Below are 26,222 nucleotides of genomic sequence, written 5' to 3'. Positions count from 1 at the left end.
AATTCCTAAAACCCCATGGATTGTAGTGATGTGTTTTCTACCAATGGGCACGTCTGTTGGCTGGCAGAGTTAGCTCTACTTCAGGTAAGCTCTGGATGCTTCCTCATGTGAGTCACCCTGGTATCAGGAGCTACACGGGGAACACTGTTTCCATGTAGGCAGCAGAAGTACAATTGCCAAGCCAAATCACATTAGCACACCTCAAGCCTGTGTTCATGGCTAAACACCTTGTTGTTCCTTTGACCAAAATAAATCATGTTCAAGATCAAAACCAATGAGGCAGAAAAATCATGCCAAGGGTGGAGAGTGAACCAAGATTTGGGGACAACTAATGCTGCCCACCAAGAATGTTAATTTATGGTCTTATTTATGAAGTGTAAATGACTTTACAGAGCTTGCTTCCAGGACAGCCAGGCTTTCTTCGAATTCCTTTTCCTGATCTAAAATTTTAATTCTAATAGCTCTGTGTTCACTTGGGCTTCTCTTATCTTTTTGGTTATTATTTTTGGTTATGCATTTTCTCTATATGAAGCCATACCATTGCATGCCAGTCCTGAATATTTGATATTTTCATCCCTACCCTTGTTCCAACACACACACACACATACACACACGCACACACACGCACAGTTATTACTCTAATGATTTGATTATCATTCGTCTGGGTGCAGTGTGCAGTCTCTCATGCTAAGGCCTTTACTTAACCACTCAAAAATTCAGAAGGAAATGATATCTTCCCATTAGCAGGTCCCGGTGACACCATCTTCTCTAACAAACCTTCTTACTCTTTCCAACTTCCGATCCATTGGCCATACAGATAGAATCCCTTAAGCCCTTGAGCAAACTCTCACTAAGCCCTCATCATACTGTACTGCACCTGCCCATGTGCTCATCTGTATGCCCATTAAAATACAAGATTCTGCAATACAGGGACTTATTATTATAAAGTACCTAGATTAGTGTCTTGCACTGTTAGATAAATGTTAATTATCCTTATTGTATTTTCTTCACAGTTTTATCATCTGCATATCATACATTTCCTAATCCATAGTGAGTGTTCAACGAGTGCTAGCTGAACAGTTCTCTTTTTGTGACTAGAGAACAATTATGACCAATTTCTTTTAAAGAGATAAGAACTCACCATAAAACTGATGGTCACATTAGGTCAGAACATCACTAGGTGTATGTTGAATCATCAGAAAATCACGCCAATAGGTTTTCTACATGAAGAATCAGAGAACAAGTGACTTGTTCAGCACTCCACAGCACTGGATTTGAACCCATGTCAATTTCCCCAATCTGAGCTCCTACCAGGCCTGCTGCACACACAGGACGACGATGAGCACAGAAGCAGTGATCACTGTGAAATAGTGGGAATGAGAAACAAATCTCTGGCTTTTGACTTGTGATATCTGTCCTGCAGGACAGATTTTTACTCTCTCTCTCTCTCCTTTATAACATTGGAATAGCCCTTATTTTAAAGTAAATAATAACATGTGTGTACAGCAAAGGCATTTCCAAATCCAAGACTGGGAACTCCCTGAACCTTGTCTACTACCCAAGAGCTTTGCCAGTTTGATTTTCTAGTAGGAGAGAAAATTATATTGGCAATTCATCCTAAGGCCTATAGCCACAATTGGCAAGATTTAGGGAAACAAACATAAAATGCATGCTCTAGAGAAAAGGCCCCTTCCGAATTGCCTCCATATTTCTGAGCAGAAACCCTGATGACTTCTTCCCCCTGCAGTCTGTAAAACAGTGTGCCTAAGTCATCTGATTTGCACACCTCAATCAGGTGTGCTACAATGTATTACATTGTTCTCAGTTTTCCTGTGGATGCGTATTTAACTTCAATAACTCAAAAAGTCTGCAGTGCTTAGAGACTGAATTTTTTTAGCATACTGATGGAATGAAATAGAAATGAAATGCATAATAGTTTTATTAGTGCCACTGAAAAATGAGTATAAACCCTTCTTGAGAGTTATAGTTTCTAAAGCACTGACATTAACTTTTTCTAAACTCAGAGATAAATAGGAAGAGATAGAAAAAGACAGGGAAGAAAGTGAAAAGTAAGAGAAAAATATAGAACAGTGAGATTTGTGTTTTCAGCTTAGGCTATCATCTCACACAGTCTCCTCTAATAATTTTCTTAGCAGAACCAAGGTTGTGTTTGAACACATTTTTAATAATTTATCCTTCTGTGACTAGTATTACTAACATATGTTTTAGGTTAGGCTCTTTTACTCAAAACACAAGGTTACTTCTACTAGAAAACTTTAATAAAATATTTCCTCATGCAAAGATTCAAACTCCTGACACTACAGAGGCAGATTTACCCTGATGGTTCCACGTATGGTGCTCTCTAAATCATGAGAGGAGCTCCCTGGTAAGTTCATTCTTGCTACAGAGGGTTCACATAGGTTTCATACTCCCTGCACCTTCCTGTCCTAGGTCCCCAGAGCAGTTGTGTGTGGAATGATTTATGCCCCATTCTATTTAGCTGTGACTTCACCCAGAACTGCAAAGAGTCATCGCTAGGGGCAGAGGTGGATGTGACTTAAATGAAGCACATGGACACTACAATGACAGGCAGGAGGTAAAGGCTCATTTGGTCCTCAACCTGTTATGATAGAAATGTGAGAATATTGCTCCATAAAGTGTTCTGGGAACAAATTGGAACTGTGAAATTTGCCTTCAAAGAGGATTCTCTTCTGCCTCCCTCAAGTCCCATTGCACCTGCAGGCACAACCAGCACCCTTCTTCCAGATTCCTTCCAGAACCTTCTTCACAATGCGGGCTGCCAGATCCACCAGGAATCATGCCGTATACAAACAGTAGAAGCAAATTTCGTTGATTGTTCAGTTGTTTCATTTGCCCACTTGTTTCTCAGTCTACTTCTGAAGAATCCAGTCTGAGAAACCTGCTGTCCTATTCCACAACCTTGATGTCACCAGACCCAGATGTTCTTCAAGCAGAGCCACTGGGTTTGAGATAATTTAATGGAGCATTATTGAATTTATTTTACATTTCAGTTGTTCCTCTTACAGACAGCAAACCCTCCCAGTGCTGTCTCTAGTTGAATGAACTTTAGGGAATAGTTATTACAACTGGAGAGACCAGGGAAAGGTACAAATGCATGCATTGGCTTTCTTGGTGAAAAGGTGAAAAATAATAAAGGGGAAAGAGAAAGGGTGGAAAGCACCAAATCCTCATTGAGAATTTATGCTTAGGACAAGTTCTTCCCTCTGATTGCACGGCTCTGCTCACTCGCTCCAGATACCAGTGCTAAGCCTTTTATTTATCTCCATATATGTGAGTCTCTGCTGATCAAAGGAAAAGCTATCAAAGAAAAAGCTCAGCATTCCTCTTTAATTCTTAATCTCTTTGAGTAAATAGTGCTTTATTTACAGTTCTACCATATATACTTTATTCTTTGCCTTATGTAGTATTATGATATGCATCTAGTGATGTGGTGAATCATTTTTGGATCATCTTGATACACAGCAAGCTTTCAGTCATTTTAGTGAGATTGGATTATATTTAACCAAGCTAGAGAAACAGTGTGCACTTTCTCTTTTCCACAGGAACTCATCTCACGCTTATTGAAACAAATAACTTCGGAGTTTACTCAGGCTCCGAGTGGCCCAGAGTGACACTGAGAATCCAAGGTGGGATCGGGACACATCTTACCCTGAAACAGTGTAGGTACTCTAGAAACACATTGTTTTTCTTTTTTTTTCTTTTTTTTTTCTTTTTTTTCATTTTTTTGACAGGCAGAGTGGACAGTGACAGAGAGAGACAGAGAGAAAGGTCTTCTTTTACCGTTGGTTCACCCTCCAATGGCCGCTGCGGCCAGCTTTCTGCAGCCGGCGCATCGCGCTGATCTGATGGCAGGAGCCAGGTGCTTACCCTGGTCTCCCATGGGGTGCAGGGCCCAAGCACTTGGGCCATCCTCCACTGCACTCCCGGGCCACAGCAGAGAGCTGGCCTGGAAGAGGGGCAACCGGGACAGAATCAGGCGCCCCGACCAGGACTAGAACCCGGTGTGCCGGCGCCGCTAAGCAGAGGATTAGCCTACTGAGCCGCGGTGCCAGCCAAAACACATTGTTTTTCACACAGGCTTCCTCTCAACCATTGCCTTTCACATTTTGCAAATCAAAGTCTCTTTGGTTTGTGTGGAGAAAACATGCTTTCCAAAATTCAGGTAGAATTTATTCATTTTTGATTCAATAATTAATTATTGAAATTTTACTACACTCAAGGCTTTGGTAGGTACTTTAATATGTTAAAGTTATTTAATCCTACAAGACCTGAAATTTCTGAGATTGGGACAATTTACACCATTTTACAGTCAGTAATACTGCAGCTCAGAGAGGCTAAGTGAATTCCTCAAAACCAAACATCTAAGAAGTCAACTAGATTTTAAACTCACGTTCAAACCTGGATCGACTAACTCCGTCCGACATTCTTTTCACTGTACATCACAACTGCTCATCAAAACAAATTTCAAGTTGTGCCCAGTCTTATTTGATTACTCCTATCTGTTTGTCGCTTTCCAGAGTTTGACATTAAAGGTTTCTACTAAATATATCTGATCAGATTTGAAATGCTGCCTACCACACTATGGACAGATAATTGTGGCAAGTATGTCCCAGTTCAATTGATAGAATGCAATACACGGCCGGCGCCACGGCTTACTAGGCTAATCCTGTGCCTGTGGCGCTGGCACACCAGGTTCTAGTCCTGGTCGGGGCACTGGATTCTGTCCCGGTTGCTCCTCTTCCAGTCCAGCTCTCTGCTGTGGCCCGGGGGTGCAGTGGAGGATGGCCCAAGTGCTTGGGCGCTGCACCCCATGGGAGACCAGAAGCACCAGGCTCCTGGCTTCGGATCAGCGTGGTGCGCTGGTCGCAGTATGCCGGCCATGGCAGTCATTGGGAGGTGAACCAGCAGCAAAGGAAGACCTGTCTCTCTGTCTCTCTCTCTCTCACTGTCCACTCTGTCCTGTCAAAAAAAAAAAAAAAATGCAATACACTAGATTTCAGCTTTGAATCTTGGTATTGAGGAACACAATTGTTGAAGAAAAATCACAACATAATTAAGAGATCAAATAAAGTATCACAGGACAATTTTCTGAAACAGAAGTACTATTAACCTAATTGAGGCTGCACAAATGTTTCATTTTATCTGAACACACTTTTTAAACTCATGTGCATGTCTTGGATCATTGTCTATATAGTACCAAATTCACCTATCTAATTTAATAGGAGAGCACTTCAAAAAGTTCTTGGAAAATGAAATCAGAAGATAAGTATATCTGTGTAAAAGGTTTTGAAATCTATGCATATTAGGCATCTTCAAAACGTTCATGAGAAACATGAAGTGTGAAAAATTATGCATGGATCTGATACCAGGCCGTGTGTATCTGCATATATGTGCCTGTTTTGAAAGAAACCATTTTCCTAGGCTGTTGGCAAACAAGATTTCTTGAGACTAGGAAGAAACCCTGACCAATTTTTACACTTTTGACCCCGAATGAAAGAATCACACAGCACATTTAATGATGGAATTGGATGGGAGGAGCAGAGGTGGCAAAATACAGTGCTGACAGCCTGTCTTGATCAAGAATATCCCGCATGTGTGTCTTGCTGAAACATTTTCAAAGCAACTTTTTCCTGCATTCTGAAAGGTGTTAAGTATCTTAGAGTGCCAGAAACACATCATTTCGAGCCAGTTCGAGTGGATTTCTTGCCAATATTGCATTTCTTCCTTCCTGCCTGAAGGTATGAAGCTAACTGAGAACTGAAGAAATTATACATAACACGAAAGAAAGATTGCATTTTATTTTTTTAAAATGTGTTTTATATGCCTGTTAAAATGGCAGGAGTTCCCTATTGAGCTGAAGTTCTTGTTCTCTCATACAGGTCTGCCATCTATCTGTTGGAAAGAGTTTTGACCATTTACTTACCCTCATTTGTTAGATAGTCAAAAATATTTTTGTTTGTGTGTCCTATGGCCAAGAAAGTCCTCATAGGTGGTTTGATATAGGAGAAATTTCTAGCATGGTGGAAGAATGTCAGGTGTTCTGTGAACAAACTAGGAATGTGACATTAGCATTCAGGGGGTAAAGAAATGCAGGAGGAGATTCTGACCATCCTCCAACTGCATACCTCTTTCCCAAAGCCCCAGAAAGCTCCAGGTTTTGAAAGAAGGGCAGGAGTGTATACAGATAGAGAAGCAAAATAGGGCCAACAATGGCTCTGTAGCTCCCTCAACACAGAGGTGACTTTGTCTGGATTTGCCAAAGGGCAAGAGGCAGTCTATTGTCTACTTTGTTTCATGTTCATTCTGATCATCTTGCTTGACTTGCCTCACTTCCAGCTGGGTCTCTGGAAAACAAAGGTTTTTCTTTTCTTTTAGAAAAAGTTTCATGTTTGGACAAACCATACCCATCACTGCCTGCCCACATCTAATGCTGCAGTATCTTCCTCCATCATCCTCTGTGTGCTTTATTCTTTTGAAACATAAGCCGTTCCCGCTCACAATGGTTTATCTTGATTTTTTGGGCTTTATGATAGTGCAAAAGTGATACACATTCCATAGAAACTATAGTTGCAATTTTCAGTTTGTATCATCTCCCAGGCTAGCAAAATGTAGTCCAATCCTCTTGTGTGATGCTGGGCAGTCAGCTCCACATTTAAGGAAAAACTGCCAAAGCTCTACAATGCGCTGTATTGCTAAACTGTAATGTTCAATAGGTTAGGTGTAGTCAATGCATTTTTAAATTTTTATGTATTTATTTGAAAGACAAAGAGAAGAGAGAGAAGGATGGGGGTGGGGGTGGAGACAGGGAGCTCTCCCATTCACTGGTTTGCATCGCAAATGAGACAAGGCCAGGATGAAGGCAGGAGCCAAGAATACAACCCGGATCCCTTTTATCACTGGCAGAAACCCAATGACTTGAGCCGCCACTGCTGCCTCCTGGGACGCGCGATAACCAGAAAAACTACACTCAGAAGTGGAGTCAGGGTGCAAACTTACGCACCCTGATAAAGGATGCAGGTGTCCCAAATGACATCTTAACCACTAGGCCAAATGACTGACCCTCAGTGCATTTTTCACTTATAATATTTTCAACGTAAGGGAGGTCTATGTGGCCAGTGCTGTGGCACAGCGGGTTAACGCCCTGGCCTGAAGTGTCAGCATCCCATATGGGCACCAGGTCAAGACCTGGCTGCTCCACTTCTGATCCAGCTCTCTGCTATGGCCTGGAAAATCTGTAGAAGATGGCCCAAGTCCTTGGGCCCCGGCACCCACGTGGGAGACCCAGAAGAAGCTCCTGGCTCCTGGCTTTGGATAAGTTTAGCTCCGTCCGTTGCATCCAATTGGGGAGTGAACCATCGGATGGAAGACCTTTCTCTTTCTCTCTCTGCCTCCCCTCTTTCTGTGTAACTCTAACTTTCAAATAAACAAATAAATCTTAAAAAAAAAAAAGATAGGTCTATCAGGATGTAATTCCATTATAAGCCAAGTAGCATCTGTATTGAACCACTTACAGCCACTCCCTCTAGAATCCCATAGGCACATCTTGCTCTTCCATACTATCATTCCTTCAGTCACATTCTTCTCTGTGCCTGGATGAAGATGTCTGTCTCAAAATAGCAAAAGCAAATACAGGCCGGTGCCGCGGCTCACTAGGTTAATCCTCCGCCTTGCAGCGCCGGCACACGGGGTTCTAGTCCCGGTCAGGGCGCCAGATTCTGTCCCGGTTGCCCCTCTTCCAGGCCAGCTCTCTGCTGTGGCCAGGGAGTGCAGTGGAGGATGGCCCAAGTCCTTGGGCCCTGCACCCCATGGGAGACCAGGATAAGTACCTGGCTCCTGGCTTCAGATCAGAGCAGTGTGCCAGCCACAGCGCGCCGGCCACAGCGGCCACTGGGAGGTGAACCAATGGCAAAGGAAGACCTTTCTCCTTTCTCTCTGTCTCTCTCTCTCTCTCACTGTACACTCTGCCTGTCCAAAAAAAAAAAAAAAAAAGGCAAATACAAACTATGTTTATTCTTCAAAGTCCCCCTATGAGACACTAAGTGTTCACAATAGGTTTTCCTGATTTTCCAGAACCCCAGACATTGTTGTTCAATCTGGATTCTACACATGCTTCTATTATTAAAAATGCTCACAAATGTTGTGTGTTCGTATTTTCTTTGACCAGAGTATGAGACTCTGAAAGTCAGGGCAATGTTAGTTTCTTCATCTTCCTGTCTCTCGTGCACAGCACAGTGCTGGAACCAGGAAAATTTGAACTGTTTCACCATTGTAACTTCCATTAAATAGATTTGTACTACAGGTAAATCTTGGCTCTTGAGATCACATTTTTAAGATGTGGCTGTAACAGCTTGTGGTTGCTCAGAGGATAAAGAGCCAAAACCTCACTGTTGCTACCCAGGTCTGCCCAAATGGTGGCCTTTCTCCCTATCCACAACCTCTACCGTGCTTGTCCTCTGCCGCATCTGCTCAACATGCCTTTCCCAAAAACCCACCACATCACTCTTCTTTGATCAAGTCTGTCAATTCTATTAAACACTTCCATAGCACCCTATGCTTTTCTGTCAGCTACCCTACAGAGCTCGTATGTTCGTGATTTCCCATGCATTTGCATAATTCTCTCATAGATTTATGTCTTTCTCACTAAGTCCCATGAGACTACAAGCTATGTTTCTCTTTTTTGTTTTGTAATTTTACATTTTTGAGAGCCCAGTCCAATGCCTAGTACATAGTACACACTAAATAAATATAGATGGAGTGAGTGAACAAATGCTTGTTCTCATTTTCATATTTACTCTAGACAATGAATTAAAATTTATGCATTTTTTTCTGCCTGCGCCACGGCTCACTAGGCTAATCCTCTGCCTAGCAGCACCAGATTCTGTCCTGGTTGCCCCTCTTCCAGACCAGCTCTCTGCTGTGGCCCGGGAGTGCAGTGGAGGATGGCCCAAGTGCTTGGGCCCTGCACCCCATGGGAGACCAGGAGGAAGCACCTGGCTCCTGGCTTCAGATCAGCGCGGTGCGCCGGCCACAGCGCGCCGGCCGCGGCGGCCAATGGAGGGTGAACCAATGGCAAAAGAAAGACCTTTCTTTCTCTCTCTCTCTCTCTCACTCACTTTCTGCTCTGTCAAAAAACAAAAATATGCATTTTTTTCCTTAAGAAAAAAATTTCATTTCAACCTTTGATGACTTCAGATGTTTATAAACTCAAAGGCACACCATAAACCAAATGATCTTTCCAACTCTACAGTGTATTTTTTTTATCAGATAAGTTTTAAAGGGTAATGGAGCATATAATACGCAAATAAAAATGTTGAGTCTTAGAGATGCAAAGAATAAGGAAGGCCTGATTCATGCCCTTATGTTGCTAGGGACTTGTGGAAAGGCAGGAAAGTAAATAAACCAATTTAACTCCAGTGTGATAAGGATTAGAATGGTGAGACTAAAAGATGTAACAGGCACACAGGACAAGGGTATCTCGGAGCTGACTCGAAGTAGAAATCTTCATAGAAGGAAGTTCAGTGAAACGGAGACATCAGGGTTCTTAGGAAGACTCTTGTTCTATCTAGACGAGCAAGCAAGAAAGGATGCTGCTGTCGGGCCGTGGTATGATGGACCTGGAGGTAGAAATCCATGGCAAAATGTCACTTGAATCAACAGTGATGGAGTTTGAGCTTAATATGAGAGAGGATGGAAGCTGGAAATAAGGCAGGTGAGGGTGTGGAAGCCTGAGGATCTCTGTTCACAGATGTTTCAAGTCAACATCTAAAATAAAATAGTATTTCTCCCATCCGGGTACTCAGCTTGTCCCTCCTGCATTGTCCCTTAGGGTAGTGAACACCATCACCTCCCATTGAGCAGGACAGAGGTGCCTTTCCAGTGCTTTATTTTACAATCCACTGCCAAATTCTTACTACTGATATTACATCAATTAAAACTATATTAATATTACTATTGATTACTATTCTTACTATTTCTCTAATTCATACACGAATCTGCATTTCCCCCTCCAAGCCATGGGGTTCTTCAAAATCACAAAACACCCTCCTAACTGGTCTCCCTGTATTCACTCACCTCCTTTCCAATGATTTCTTCATATGCCCATGAAAATAATGTTTTCAAAGTAAAATCTTTCATGTCACTTATATTCCACCAGCTCCCTCTAAGGCCCTATGCCCGTCACATTCAAAAGCCTACATGGTTTCTCCCTGCTCCTAGAGGGATCGTCTATAAAGCATTACAGGGTCTGACTCTGTCTCATGTGTCATCTGCTTGGGCTTTGGCAACAAAATACCATAGATTGGGTGGCTTAAGTCATAAATTTATTTTTTCACAGTTCTAAAAATGAGAAGTCTGAGACAGCGTGCCAATGTGTTTGGGTTCTGATTAGGGCTCTTTCCCTAACTGCATTCTCACAGTTTCTCTCTCTTTCCCCCTTTTTTATATATATATCAATATACATATTTATATATTTTTCTCTATATATAAATATATTTATATTATATATAACATATAATTATATATTATATTTATGCTACATATTTATAAATCTATAAGTCGTATACATATATTTATAATATATTCATTTTATACATTTATATTTATATATTTATGTATATATAAATCCAAATCAATCTAACTGGATTAAGTTATCATCCTTACAACCTCATTTTACCTTAATTATCTCTGAAAGGCTCTTTCTCCTGGATCATGTTGGGATTTAAGGCTTCACCCCCTTTTAGGGGACACAATTCAGTTCTATGCTAGCCTCCTAGTCTCACCATTTCACAGGTTTTCTACTCTCTAGCCAAATTCCTCTTTTCCCCTATCATCACACCATGCTCCCCCTGCAAGATGCTTATGGTTATCATTTGCATGCCCCCTGGTCAATCATCACCGACCCTTTACATCTTCGTTCAACATCATTTCCTCAGGCGAGAGTTTGCTCACCTTCCCTCGCCTTTGTGCAAGGCTAGGAGGAGTTAGTCATCCAGATGATCTAATAGAAAAGCTCAACTTGTGTTTGTAACTTTTACCACATACTGTATTGCTTCATTTATTTTTCTTTCCCTGTGTCCTGTACTAGACTTAGAGATACTTGTGAGGAGGATCCACATCTGTGTTGATGCATTATTATATTCCTAACGCCAGGAGAGTGACTGGTACTTGGCCAACACCCACTAAGCTTTTGTTGAATGAACGAATGTATGCTGGTGTTCAATACATATTTGTTGAATGAATTTGGTCCTGATAAAGAAGTAGAACTGCTGACTTAAGCAATTTCTTTCATTGTAAAACCATGGATACCAAAGGGCCCCTCTCCCCATGCTTAACAGCAAGCTTCCCATGGCTACCTCACATACTAACAGCCCACAATGGTTATCTGCCTATCTGTCACGTAGTAACTTGCAATCATATAATAGCTGCTTTTTGCAAAACAGTCTACTGAGCTATCTTTGCAGAGTCTCTGATAAAAGTGGACAGCACTGGCTGGAGCCAGCTTTTGAATTGGAGCCTGTGTAGATCAATTCAGCCTGACCAGAGAGTTACCTATGATTCATTACACTGTTAAACAACACCCCTCTGATGATGTTTCAGCAGCTATCTTTGAACATATGGTGTACATGAAGACATTATTTGTCAGGGTACACACTCAAAGCACTTTCCCCACCCCCTTCCTCTCGACCTATCATGTTCTATTGCTTTGCTTCAGTTACTTCTGCCTCAATTATCTGAACTTCGTAAATTCCCAAACCCATTTCTGTACGGACAGATTGATTTGGGCCTTGACATGACCTGACTCTTTCTCCCACAGTCCTGTGGCAGTAATAAATGTTCTCTTTTTCGGAAGGGAAGTTTAGTGTTTTTATAACAGCAATAGTGTGTGTGCACAAGGTCCTTTCTGATCACCATTGTGCACTGCCTCTGCCCCCACCCCACACCTCCCAGCAGAAGGCACGGAGAAGACAGAATCCAGTCACAATTCTGAAAGAACCAGTAACTCCACCTTCCTTATGAATCACTTACACCTGGAGAAGCAGCATGCCTGCTCTCCGGAGGTCAGCTAAGGTAGGGACAATGCAGGTGAGGGTGTTTCATAGAACTTCGTTGCCTTTTTACTTCTTTAACAACATATTTTACTTGAGTAGCAGAGGCAAAGAGAGACATAGAGCCACAGACAGAAGGATCTTCTTTCCATCTGTTGATTCAGTCCCCAAATGCCTGCAAACAGGGTAGGCAAGGCTAAAGTCAGGAGCCTGGAATTCAGTCTCGCACATGGAGAGAAGGCTACTTGAGCCCCCACCTGATGCCTTCCTGAGTGTGCATTAATAGGAAACTAAAACTGGAAGTTGAACTTAGACTTGAAACCAGGCTCTCCACCGTGGGATGGGGGAGTCCCAAATGAAATTTTATGACCTAAATGAAAGATCCCTGTGAGTGAGATCCCAGTGGAAAGAACGGGCCATCGAAGAAGGAGGTACCTTTCTCTGAAGGGAGGAGAGTACTTTCACTCTGAATATGGCCCTGTCTAAATAAGGTCAGAGTTTGTGAACCCAAGAGGCTTCCATAGCCTTGGCAGCTCATGACATGAGCCTCGAGTGATTACTGACGTCATAAATAAGAGTGTCAGTTGTTAAATCAACAACAGGGGTCACTGTGCACTTATTCCCCATGAAGGATCTCTGTCCTTAACGTGTTGTACTATGAGAATTAATGGTAAAACTAATCTTCAAACAGTATTTTATACTTTGTGTGTCTGTGTGGGTGCAAACTGTTGAAATCTTTACTTAGTATAGAATTGACCTTCTGTATATAAAAATAAATAAAAATGAATCTTAATGAAGAATGGGATGGGAGAGGGAGTAGGAGATGGGATGGTTTGTGGGTGGGAGGGCAGTTATGGGGGGGAAGAACCACTATAATCTAAAAGTTGTACTTTTGAAATTTATATTTATTAAATATAAGTTTTCTACTAAAACGTAAATAAATAAAAAAATGGAACTTTAACCACCAAACACCAACCCCTCACTTTTTTTTTTTTTTTTGACAGGTAGAGTGGACAGTGAGAGAGAGAGACAGAGAGAAAGGTCATCCTTTTCCATTGGTTCACCTCCCAATGGCCACTGTAGCTGGTGCGCTGTGGCTGGCACACTGCACTGGCCAGGAGCCAGGTGCTTCTCCTGGTCTCCCATGCGGGTGCAGGGCCCAAGGACCTGGGCCATCCTCCACTGCCCTCCAGGGCCACAGCAGAAAGCTGGACTGGAAGAGGAGCAACCAGGACAGAATCCGGTGCCCTGACCAGGACCAAAACCCGGGGTGCCAGCGCTGCACGTGGAGGATTAGCCTATTGAGGCATGGCACTGGCCTCAACCCGTCACTTCTTATTTTATCTGTAATACCATGCAACAAAGTTCTTTTCTTATCATATTTTAATCTTTAAAGTTTCTAGCATTGACTGCTCAACCTAGCCAATTGGATAATTCAGGAAAATTGGAAGTGGTTCTTGAAACTAGATTTGAAGGCCCTAGAAGCTTGTGTCTAAGAATAAAAAAAATAAAAATAAAACCCACATAAACACATTTTACTTCTAATCCCAGATTTAGTAAACATTATCTGAAAATGGATTTATATAACTTTGATACACAGTTTATAGTAAGTTGTCTACAGCTATTTTGATTACATCTCATGTTGTCATGTATACAATTAAGTCACCAGTAGAAGCGAGTAAGCTGAACAACTCATCATGCTCTCAAAAATGAAGATTAGAATTTGGAAATATTTGATTTCGATCTCAAGTCAATATATTTTTGATGGGATAGAAAACTCAACAGGGATAAGACAAGAAATGACTCAAAGTGAATAACCAGACAAAAATAATCTCATAGGTGTTTTTGTTGTTGTTTTGCTGTTGTTGCTTTGGTGTATATAAATCAGGAAAACAAATAGATTGCATTGCACTCAGCAGAGGTATCTGTACTATTTAAGAAAACTTTTGTGGTTGAATAAAATATCCTACTTTGCATTACAGCCGAGCAGGGCCAGGCTAACGTCCGTGGGCAGGAAGAATGTGTTCCATTACTGTACTCTCTGTGGGATAGAGAGAGCACTCATGGATCAATCCAGCAGATCCATTGGGAGGAAGTATAGCCTTTCAGTCAGGAACCCTAACCAAAAATAAAAGATGAAAAATAGGGGCCAGTATTCCGTCTCAGAAGGTTAAGCCACTGCTTGCGACACCTGCATCCCATAGGAGCACTGCATCAAGTCCATACTGCTCCACTTCTAATATAGCTCCCTGCTAATGTGCTTGGGAAAGCAGCAGAAGATGGTCCAAGTACTTTGGCCCCTGCCAGGAGTGTGAGATATGCAGATGGATTTCCTGGCTCCTGGCTTCAGCCTTGCCCAGCCCTAGCTATTGTGGCCATTTGGGGAATGAACCAGAGGATAAAAGATTCTCTCTCTCTCTTTCTGACTCTCACTTTTTTCTTTCTCTGTAATTCTACCTTTCAAATAAATGAAGAGATCTTTTTTAAAAAAGAAGAATACCAACTACCCTTCTAATTTTGCAGATACTTATTTTAAGTCATTGAACTTTTTCATTCTTGGAAGATTTCAGCTCTTGACTCACCATGACTATCCAAAAAGAATGATACTTCTGAGTGATTTGAATATTCATGACTCTTACTATAGGCTGACCTTTCACTTCTTGACTTCCAAATATCTTGGATCCTATCCACTCATTCTGGTCTTGCCTTGACTTTGTTACTGTTGAGAACAACACATTCAATGCAAATGTGTCTACAAACTGATATGAAAGAAAGGGAAAGGATTTTGTATTCTTATAAGAAAGGATTAGGACCACACATGGTTATAATGGGGAGGTTAGCCTCATGAACTGGTGCTTAGGCTGAAGGCCAAAGGAAGTACAAGTGTATGGCAGAAAGAGAAGGAAATATGTTGGGAAGCAGGAAACAGGGGTTGGGAACATGGACCTCCAGATAGAAGGAAGATCATGAAAATCCTAGGAGTGAGAGAGACCATATAAATAAATACACATACAAAGAGTTGTACACTGTTCAGAGCTGGGACACAAAGCCCTTAAAAATGGTGTCCTCATCTGTGAGTTACTCCTTTCAAGAAATGCCTAATACTCCATTTACCACCACATTTTCTGTTGGTAACTGGATTTATGGCCTGTTTCTGGATAACAAGACCATGAACTGGACTCACATTCTCACTAGTTTACATTATCACAAGGCATCTTTTCCTCAAATAATAAATGTATCTGCTAGTACACTAACCTCAGCAGCTCTTTGTTGTGGGCACTATGATGAAACTCAATTCTCACAAATGATCTTGCCTTGAATACCACAGTGCTCAAGCTATTGGCCGTAGAATTCCCTGGTTTTTCTCTCTCTTCACTCTCCCCTGGCCATAGTTTCAAGTTGAGAATTCAGTAGAGATTGGGCCTTAGAGAATGATAGATGATAGCAGAAGACAGTAAGAGTATGTGAGAGTACATGGCATAAAACTTCCAGGGTGAATATACGTGCATCCTCTTCCATGTATGACCAAGTGTGCTTCTCCCCTTCCTTCACAGAACTTGACTGGGGACTTGAAACCACCAGGCTCTATGCCCTCCACTACCTCATACACAATTTTGTCTGTAGTATGCATGGCTCTCTCTTGTGCAGTAGACACTAGGAACAGCCATTTGTTGTGGCCATTTCGCAGACTTTGATCTCTGTTTTCCTTGTCTACTACTGAAACTTCTTTTGTTTTGGCTGTTGTTTTAACTCCCTGCCTATTGAATTATTTTTAATCGTTTCATTTTAAACTAACATATAAAATTATATGTTTTATGGGTAATATGTGATTTTTCTATACCTGTATATATTGCATATTGTCCAGTCAGGCAAACAGATCTATCTCCTCAAATGTGTAACATTCTTCATGGTGAAACATTAAAAATTCTTCTTTTGGTTTTAAATGAAACATACAGTACATTATCATTATTGCCAGTCCTTGTACTATGCAATAGGACACCACATCTTATTCTTATTTAACTATAACTTAGCAACCATTATGCTAACTTTAATTTAGTTTTGATCACTATTCCTCAAACTGTGAGAGTTTTTCTTCTTCTAATTGATTTAAAACACAGACTTTTCCAATCCTTTCCTTGAAGGATCTGGAACACTTGGCCAAGTGATCTCTTTGACCAGCAGTCATCAATCAGGGAAATATATACTCATTTTGCTGCCAGTATGATTAACTTCAGTTTTATCCTTTGATGATGCTGATGTTACTGCAATGTTTGAAGACATTTGGTTTGGGGTCAAGGGAAGGATGGGGATACTGTACTTTGATCAGTGTTCTTCAAACTCTGTTTTACTTCCAGCACATCAGTGTATTCAGTTCACTTGAATGAATTCCCAGTACCAGTTGCTGAAAATCACAAACTACATTTTATGATCCCTTGAAAATGAAAAATGCTTGTATGTGTGAATGTTGCAAGCTCCTACTTCATCATTTTCAACTGCTAAGCTTTGGCTGCAGAGTTTTTCCTAGGCAGAGTAGTGGAATTTTAACTTTCTACTCAACAATATTGGAGAGCAAGGCTGGTATTCCTTGTCAGCTCTTTCCACTTGAAGACTGATCACTTACGTGTGGCCATCCCCCTGAGCCTAGTGTGTCTGGACTTATTTATATAAGCAAACCCATTGTCAGAACACGCTGCAGTAGACACAGCCTATACTGTTATTACCACTACTGCTTCCATTCTTACACAATAAAATTAGATGGGAAATGAAAATAATAATTGAAGTTTAAGAATATACCATTAAAAGCATAGGACTTCTGTTTACCTTGTATGGAAGATTGCCTTATTGATCAGCTTCATCTGAACGTTTCTCAAGCTCTACTTGGCCTATTCTACTTTAAAGTAAATGTGCTTTTAACAATAATTAACATCACAGTTTCTGGAAAGAAAATTGACAGCAGAAAATCAGCATGCAAACATGATTTCACTAAGCATAAATTATGCCATTTGATAATCTATGTTGCTTTAGTTTTAAGAATAGTAATAATTTCAATGACACACATACAGTTTTCCTAATTGATTTCTGCAGTAAATGATTTGTTTTTAGAGTTAAATTTATACATTAAATATCCAGAGAAACAAGCCACAAACATATACCATATGGAAATAGATAAATGTCTTAAATGCATTAGAAATGAGCTGAGAGATCCTGATATAGCAGACAAATGATCATCCTGCTTTTTATGGAGTAAAGATTTTTTCAATGTAGTGAATGATCAATTTTCAACAAAGTGTATCAAAGCAAAAAGAAATAAGGACAAGTAGTAAAGCCTAATACTACTTCACATTACAGAAGACAGATAAGTCAGATTAGAAATTTTCTATTTGCTTTGATAATCACGTTATATTACCCAATAAGAAATCTGCTGTGAACGCAATAATAGGGAAAAGCCATTGAAGTTTATCTATTGTTGTAGGAATATAACAAATGAACCTTCATTGTCTCCTTCTTTGAAGGTGGGTCAGGAGCAATAGAATAGTAAGAGTATGTCAATACTGATAGCACATCAATTTTCTTGACTTGGAGGAGAGGAAAATGTATTTAATAGATGTAATTTAATAATACAGTATTTTTATGTCATAAGGCCTCTCAGAGCACTAAAAATAGGAATTAGTAGACAAGCATACCTGGAGTTTTGTTTTTTACATAAAACTGATTGGAACTGAGATAAAACATAGAATTTCCCTAATAGAATTGAAGTATAGGTAAATTTTGGGAAAGTGTTACCTTTCTTTTCCTTTGATTCAGACAAGGCTTCCCCTTGGAAGGAGGGCTGCTTTGAACCTTTCTTGGCAAGTGCACTGAGTCATGTGCTCATTATCAGGAAGTTGCTTGTCTTCTTTGAGATTCAGTTTCTCTATGAAGAAAATAGAATGATCTTATCAGATTGTTGCGAAGCTTCGATCTGATTTATGATGTTATCTTACAAACTGTGGGGAGCAACTGGGACTAGACTGTTACTCGAATTAAGACTTATTTTATGCATCTGCTCTCCCACAATATGGCGCTGGGAGAGGAGGAAACAGCTTCTACACAGCTGCCTCCAGTTTAACCAATAAACTGTAGGACCTGCTCCTGATTGGAGGAGAGCAGTGTACTTGGCGTTGTGGGTAGCAGAGTTGGGATTGGTGGAAGAGGACTATAAAGGAGGAGAGAGACAACATGCACCAGGAACATCTATCTGAAGGAACACCTGTGCAGCCCCCGAGAGAGCCGGCCGGCGGTGTGCCGCTCCCCCGCGGAAGTGGGGAAGGTGGCAGGGGGAACTGCCCTTCCACGGAGGTGGAAGGGACGGTAGCCAACCCGGGAAGAACCAGCAGCAAACCCGGGAAGGGCCGAGCAGACGAAAGAACAGCGCAGGGTCCTGTGTCGTTCCTCCACGAAGACGGGGAGCGATATAATGGTGCCGTGACTCGGATAGGAAACCTAGGCAGGGTTTAGTGTCGTTCCTCCACGAAGAGGGGGAACGACAACAAACTAATATATTATTTTATAAATTAACCTATTCTAGAACACAATGCTTAGAACCTATATCAACTAAGCATCAAAGAACTAAAATGGATAGATGTAGATGATGTTAGAAGATAAATAAATATATACATACATATAAAGATATATGTATACATATAGATGTAGATAAATACAAAGACAACAAAATATATGAGCAAATAAGGGACTATATACCAGTGGCTACAGCATTTTTGATACTAAAATTTTAACTATTTGATTCATTATATAAACTCAGTGCTGGCATTGTGGCATAGCAGGGAAAGCCACTTCCTGCTCACCGGTATCCATGTGGGTGCCAGTTCATGTTCCAGATGCTCCACTTGTGATCCATCTCTCTGCTATGGCCTGGGAAATCAGCTGAAGATGGTCCAAGTGCTTGAGCCCCTGCACCCATGTAGGAGACCCAGATGAAGCTCCAGGCTCCTGGCTTCGGCCTGGCCCAGCCCCAGCCATTGAGGCTATCTGGGGAGTGAAGCAGAGAATGGAAGATCTCTCTCTCTCTCTCTCTCTCCCTCTCTCTCTCTCTGTCTCTCCCTTTCTCTGTATAACTCTGACTTTCAAATATATAAATTAATAAATCTTCTAAAAATAAAAAAGGATAACTTTAATGCACTGTCAATAGCATTGTTAAATTAATGCTCACAGTTTTCCATTCAAAATTTAGACATTTTTTTTAAACTTAGTTTGCACATATTAAATATCCTGAAGGCAAGCACACCTGTATTTTAGAAAAGATATGATATGCAAAAGGCAGCCACTCCTGTATTTCAAAGAAAGAGCAATCTTTAGCCAACCATAACTCTATAAGAAGGCCTGAGGCTTAATGGGTAAAAGATCTTTGTGCAAAGTACAACTTACAGTGTTCGGGCATCGGTGTGATTCCTCAAGACATTTTTTTTCTTATGTGTTGTGTTGATAAGGACTGACAGACTGTCAGTAAGTTATGTGGAAATTATTCAGGCAAGGTAAACAACCAAATTATCCACATTTGTTGTTTATACTCAAAAATATAATACAAACTGACATTTGCATCTGTGTTCTCTCTGTCTCATTTTGCTTGCATTTTTTTTTTTTTACCTTTCCTGCTCTCCAATATCTCAAAACTAGAACATGGCAAGAGCAACCCTTCTATGTTCCCCAAGAAACGTTTGAGAAACATGTTTGAACAGTAGGTGCTTCAGCCCAATTTAGTTATAGGAATATACCAACCAACTGACCTTTGATATCTGGACAATAATTTTTGCTGCCATTTATAGCTCCTTCAAATGTTCTCTTGGTTCAGAGTGTTTTTGATTTTCCTTATGTAGCGAAACTGTTCTGCTAGTCAATGGACACGCTCTGAGTCCTTGTCCTCTTAGTTCTCACTGGCCCAATCTACTTGACCAGAACTCATCTAGGTAAGGGATGTCAAGTATGCTAATGACCTGTGCTCCTCTCAATGCAAAATGGTGATCATGTAGATAAGACCGAAGCCTACCTTCAGCCCATGTGATTGTGAAATGACTTCCTGCACACAGACGAGAGTGCATTCATGCATCACTTAACAATGGGGACACGCTCTGGGAAGTATATTGTGAAGTGGTTCTGTCATTGTGCAAATACCACAGTGTGCTCACACAAATCTACATGGTATGCAGCCTATGACACACTTAGGCTACATGGCATTTACTGTCCTATTTATGGCTCATGGTTGACTAAATGTCGTTATGCAGTGCATGACTCTAATGAGTAATTTGCAATGAAGAAAAGGACACATGGAATTTATTTTGTCCAATTGCTAACTTTCAGGAAGGTCCAATGCATGTTTTCTGAAAACAAGGTGAGTTTTCTGCCTTGTTGGTGGGACACATTTCAGAAGAAGTGAACTCCTGTCTGGGGAAATACAAGCATCTTCTGAGTACAGACTCCACAGCTTTAGCAGATGCTCAACCTTACAAAGCGACTTCAAGGCACTCGTCATAATTCTATCAATCTGTCTTGGATTTAAATGGCAAGACATTTTCATTTTATGCTAAAGAAAACAAAATAAAATTATGTGAATAAAAATTGCTATGCTCCTGATCGTCTTCGCAGCTCAAAGCTCTTCTTTATTAAAAAGCCCTGACATCCATTCTTCATCTAAGAGCACGTCAAGGGATGAATTTGTAGGGTTAATGAAGGCACACTATTCGTCGGATTTTAATGCTCAACCAAGGATTTGGACTTTATAAGTAGAAAAATAAATCCTGTACAAAAGTTACTATCCACAGTGCAGAACTGTGACTTTCATCTCCACTGAGTAATCCTCATTGTTACTTTGACTGTATACAAAAATCACTTTAACCATTAATTTTTGTGGATCATACTTTAAAATAATCTATGTTTTATAAATACACTGAATATAAGAAAACCAGGTGAGCAGAATCTAATACCGTACACTCCACAATAATTGTAGATAGTGCTAAAAATATCTACTCTCACGCATGTCAGAAAGGCCAATGTCTTCTGAGCCATTTTGCGTAACTAAATCTTTGGATAGGGATAAAAGAGCCCTGAATCTATTTGATTTCACAGAACACACAAAATTGTCTTCATTGCAGCAGAGTTTTCAAAGGAAAATCCTCGACAAGGGAGAGTTTCCAGATTTAAGAATGCTAAGACAGGCATGTGCCCTGGCTATTGGGATGCATTTTAGGACGGCCGTGTCCTATGCATCAAAGTGCTGAGATCATATTTACAGCTCCAGCTCCTGATTCTAGCTTCCTTCAACTGCAGACCGCCATAGGTAACAGTGATGGCTCAAGAAGTTCCTGCTGCCTACAGGGGAATCCTGGATTGAGTTATTGGAACTGGCTTTGACTCAGCCCAGCCCTGGCCATTGCTGGCATTTGGAGAGCAAACCAGCAGGTGGGAGTTCTCAAGTTCTGTGCTCGAAAGAGAAAAGAAAGAGAAAAAGAGACTGAGGAAAAGAAGAAAGGACAGAAGGAAGGAGGGAGAGAGGGAGGGAAGAAGGAAGAAAGGAAAGAAGGAGGGAGGGAGGCAGGGAGGGAGGGAAGGAAGGATGCTGAGACAGAGTGCTAACAAATGGTCCTAACCAGAATGTTCAGTACAGACTACAGAAATTACTGAACACGACATTCCATTTTCTCCATAAAAGCCACTTTTAGCCAACTATTAAAGGAAACCACTGTTTTAATATTTGGTAAAATCTCTGTCAAGAGAATCAGGGATGTAGCTTGCCTTTGCTAGATCCCCGGAATTAGAATTAGTGAATATCCCTCAGTCATGAAAGATCCAAGCTACCCGTCCTCCAGGGTGTCATGAAGGGCACTTGCTTTTCATCCCTGTGACAGTATGGATGAGATTCCCAAGGAAAATGGACTTAGTAATTTTATCTCCACCCAAATATTTCTATGTATACGGAGCCCTTCCCTTGAATCAAATCCTCAGTCACTTACACAAAGATTAGCTCCCTTAGTACTGCTACCTAGCTAATCTAAGCGAACCCAAATGTCTTCTGTACAAATGTATTTGTACTTCTGAATAGGTCCCTTGAAATAATTGATAGGATACATTAATTCTGTGACATTCCTGCCTTTTTACTTCATATAGGGCGACTTTGTAGTATGTTGAATCAAGGATTCCTTTCACACTACCACTTGTGAATTAGCTTAAAAACAGGTCTATGGCTCTAGTTGGGACAAGAAATTTTGAATAAAGGAACTTCAATTTTGTCAAAAATTGAAGCAAAAGGTTTCCATGTTTATCCACAGATACTGGGATTCAATTTTCTTTGTGCCTGTATAAATGTATGTGCAAGCATGTGTGTGCATGTGTGTGTGTGTTATGTTTACACGTGTGCCATTTTAGATCTGCTGTAAGCTGAATAAAATATCTCCTTTCCAATGATACCCATATTTTATTTCACAGTCTATGTTGGACCAGTTTAGAAAGGACGTTTTATGGCTGCAGTTGGAATTGAAATTTCTGATCACTAACCTTGAGATGGAAGACTCTCCTGGGCTAGCCAGGTGAGTCTAATATAACCACAAGTGTATTTAATAGTAGAAATGGAGGCTGGCGCCGAGGTTCAATAGGCTAATCCTCCGCCTGCGGCACCAGCACACCGGGTTCTAGCCCTGGTTGGGGTGCCGGATTCTGTCCCGGTTGCCCCTCTTCCAAGCCAGCTCTCTGCTATGGCCCAGGAGTGCAGTGGAGGATGGCCCAAGTCCTTGGGCCCTGCACCTGCTTGGGAGACCAGGATAAGTACCTGGCTCCTGCCATCAGATCAGCGCGGTGCGCCGGCCGCGACGGTCATTGGCGGGTGAACCAACGGCAAAGGAAGGAAGACCTTTCTCTCTGTCTCTCTCTCTCTCACTGTCCACTCTGCCTGTCCAAAAAAAAAAAAAAAAAAAAAAAAAAGTAGAAATGGAGAGAGTAGTACAATGTGAGAAGGACTAAGCCCACACCATTTTAGGGGAGGTGTAAGACAAGGAATCTGAGTAGCTTTCAGAAACTGCAATAAAGCAAGGACATTGGTTTTTCTCCAGAAAAGACAGCACCTTGATTTTCATTCTATGTGACTATTTCAAACTGCTGACTTCCTGAACTACAAGTTAATGAATCATGTTGTTTTGAGCCACTAAGACTGTGGTGATTTCTACAAGAGCAATGGGAAAATAAACAACTTCCCAGAGTTCCTATCTACAGTGGTGTTAAATAAGTGTGCTCTACATTGTTGGTGCAGGGGATGTCAGGGAGGTTCGAGTGATGGTACAGTGTAGGGAGTGGGGAGTGGGTCTCCCTATGAAAGGCTCTATTAGCCTGGAAGAAACTCACGTCACTGGGACATTGTCTCTCTGAAATTCTCCTACTTTTATATCCCTTTGTAATGTTAACAATGGCAGTAGACTGGTACCATCAAAAACATTATCTAATTTTAATATAAAAATAGTCTGATTCCAAATACATTATCTCAGTAGTTTTTTTCTGTAAAATACTGTATTTCTGTATTCATTTTAACGAAAATAAGATTAAATGCCATCCCAAACTCTTTCTTTGTTACAAGTCTATCTACTGAATGTGTCTCTTAAAGATCTTCATTTATATGTCACAAGCCATTTTCTTCATAACCATCTTTCACTTTATACATTAAGATCTTTCCATTTTTGCTCCTACAGATTTCTAAACGAGTAGAGACCCCTGTGTTTCTATTTTTGAGTTAACTGACTTTGTATGGATTCTGCATACGATTTGCTGCTCTTGGTTTAAATACATGAAGTCTTATCTGAAGAGAGATGTGCTTACTCTGGAGACTTTGCATGTTTAGTCACTGAAAATCTGAATTATAGGTTTGGAAGGGAATTCAGAATTCACTAACTTCTCTTTATGTAGACATCTACATTAATGTTCCAGACAGATATTATCTTTATATTTTAATTTCACTTTTGCCTGTTCTCCTGGGAAGACATTTTCATAGCACATTAAAATAATGTGAAGTTGTATTGCAAATCCATTACACTCTGTTTTGTTGTATCTCACATAAGTTCCTCTTGATCTGTTTTAAATTCTCTTCTTATTCTTCTCTTCGTAGTGACATGCAGCTCTCCATCTGATGAATCATTCTCCTTTTTACACTTAGGAATCACTGTCACTCAGCCAAGCTTATGTGATTTCCACGGGGAACAGAGGCTAAAGTGGTTTTCCAAATGGTAAGAAAAGCTCAACAATTAGGTGCTTTTCATCATTCGTTCTTGGATATGCCCCATAGGTTAATTATGGAACCCATACAAGGGAGCAGCTAGGAATGTAATTGTGATTGTAAATAAATTAAGTGATAGAAGGCATCTCAGTTGCTCATTTCTGTGTCAGTGTCCTGGTTCTCATAAAAATACTACATTAAGCATTCACTTTCAGTCCATGGCCTCCATAGCCTGCTTTTCTTGGCACAATTAAAATCAAAGTGTATTCTATCCAGAAATTAGTTTATCTGTTTTCTATTGGAGGACATATAGAGCAATAAGCTAAAGAATATTGTATTGAAAACCAGGGAACAAATTTTTCACAAGGAATTTGTCCTAGTTGGGTCTCAGTTTATTCTGTAAAATTACCAGAGAGACTGGCTGTCCAATGTTCCTGCCCATGGGATATTTTTAGGTTAATTGATATGAAATTAATAAGAAATTCATGAACAAAAAATATTCCACTCTTTGCTATGAAGTACTACTTGATTTTGTTTTCACACAAATATTTTTGCTGATTTGTTAAAAATTGTGAAACCAGTGAGAAAATTCACAAAGCAATGGTTCTATAAATTATCATCTTCTAATCATTTCATGTTTTTCCCCCAATATTTTCTCAGGCATAACAGTTAAGGTGACAAGTCCCTATCTTCCAAGGTTTTGTTGTTGTGCCTTACAGGTAGATTTTGATTTTAATGTTTTTATATAGGGATACTACCTGACCTTCTATAAGCTGCTCAATAAGTTCTGTGGTACATATGCCCAAATTTTCATTGTAAAATTATCTATACTCATGAAAAAATAGAAAGCAATCTATTGTTGTACAAGGTGAAATGTCATACAATCCTTAAGATAAATTTGATAAATACTTAGGAATAAAAATGAATGTTTATATATAATCTTCAGATAAATTAAAACAAATTAGAAATGTTCCTGCAACTTCATAAATGTTCAATATATGTGTTGAATATGAAAAGAAAAAATAATGAAGTGAAGTGGAGAATAACATTTTTCTTCTTGCAAATTTGCCTTTAATCTTGTTATGTGTGTAAAATTGCTGTATCTCATAACCTGGAGGAACTGCTACAAATTCCTGAAGAACCCTAATGAGAAAATACTACATGAACTGAAATTGAGGCATCTCTGTATAGGGAGCGAAGTAGCCCCGATATCTTTGCTGTAGAATGTTCCCCATCTTAGCAATATCCTAGCAGTGGGAATACTGGTGAGTATGTAGTTAATGATGGTATTGTGAAATAATTTTAATTTTATCCTTTGAATGTTTTTTATTATTATTTTCTTCCTTTCACACTTCTGTTACATATGTTTTGCTGTCTTTAGAGATAAATGCGTAGTGCTGATTTAAAAACAGCAGTTAAAATCTAATCCATTTTTACTCAGAACCAAATTCCTGTTGAGGAAGGTTGTTTCTTTTAGCAATAGCATCCCTTTGAAGGGAAGACCCTGAAGGCTGAGTAGGAGTAATTGAAGAAGAATGAAATGTTTTGAACTATCAACATTTCCTTCTGGCTTTCAAGATTTAATTAAATGTCACTTGGACCTCTTCAATTGTTTCTATCCAACATTCAGATTGTCAGCATTTACTCTACTAACAATTGACAACCCATTTGTTCCGAGGGGGACAAGGAAAATTGTGTTTATCTTTTCCCAAAAGCATTCAGGGACAAGATATGTGACATATCGGGGTGTCAAAACATGAAGGGGTTATATACACAAGTAAAATCTGTTTTTGGTTTGACCCAGAGTGGAAGTATATCCTTTATGCTCTTCTAATACTTCATACAGTAAAAGACTCAAATTTGTTGATATTCTCCAAATACTGGCCAAC

At 40.3% G+C, this 26,222-nt stretch overlaps 1 long non-coding RNA gene across 1 annotated transcript; it reads right to left on the bottom strand.

Moving 5' to 3' along the window:
- Window positions 1-8,895: 8,895 nt before the first annotated feature.
- Window positions 8,896-18,210, bottom strand: LOC149126790 (uncharacterized). The gene is made up of 3 exons (XR_016233487.1): window positions 17,871-18,210; window positions 16,908-17,021; window positions 8,896-9,656 (listed from the first exon to the last, which is right to left on the bottom strand). It is a non-coding gene; the product is annotated as an uncharacterized LOC149126790 (long non-coding RNA).
- Between the last annotated feature and the right edge of the window lie 8,012 nt (window positions 18,211-26,222).

Source organism: Oryctolagus cuniculus, chromosome 5 (genome assembly GCF_051225735.1).
Source record: "Oryctolagus cuniculus isolate XC-2025 breed Fujian yellow rabbit chromosome 5, ASM5122573v1, whole genome shotgun sequence".
Classification (NCBI taxonomy): Eukaryota; Metazoa; Chordata; class Mammalia; order Lagomorpha; family Leporidae; genus Oryctolagus; species Oryctolagus cuniculus.
Note: the sequence above shows the minus strand (reverse complement) of the source record. Positions and strands in the feature narration are given on the sequence as shown.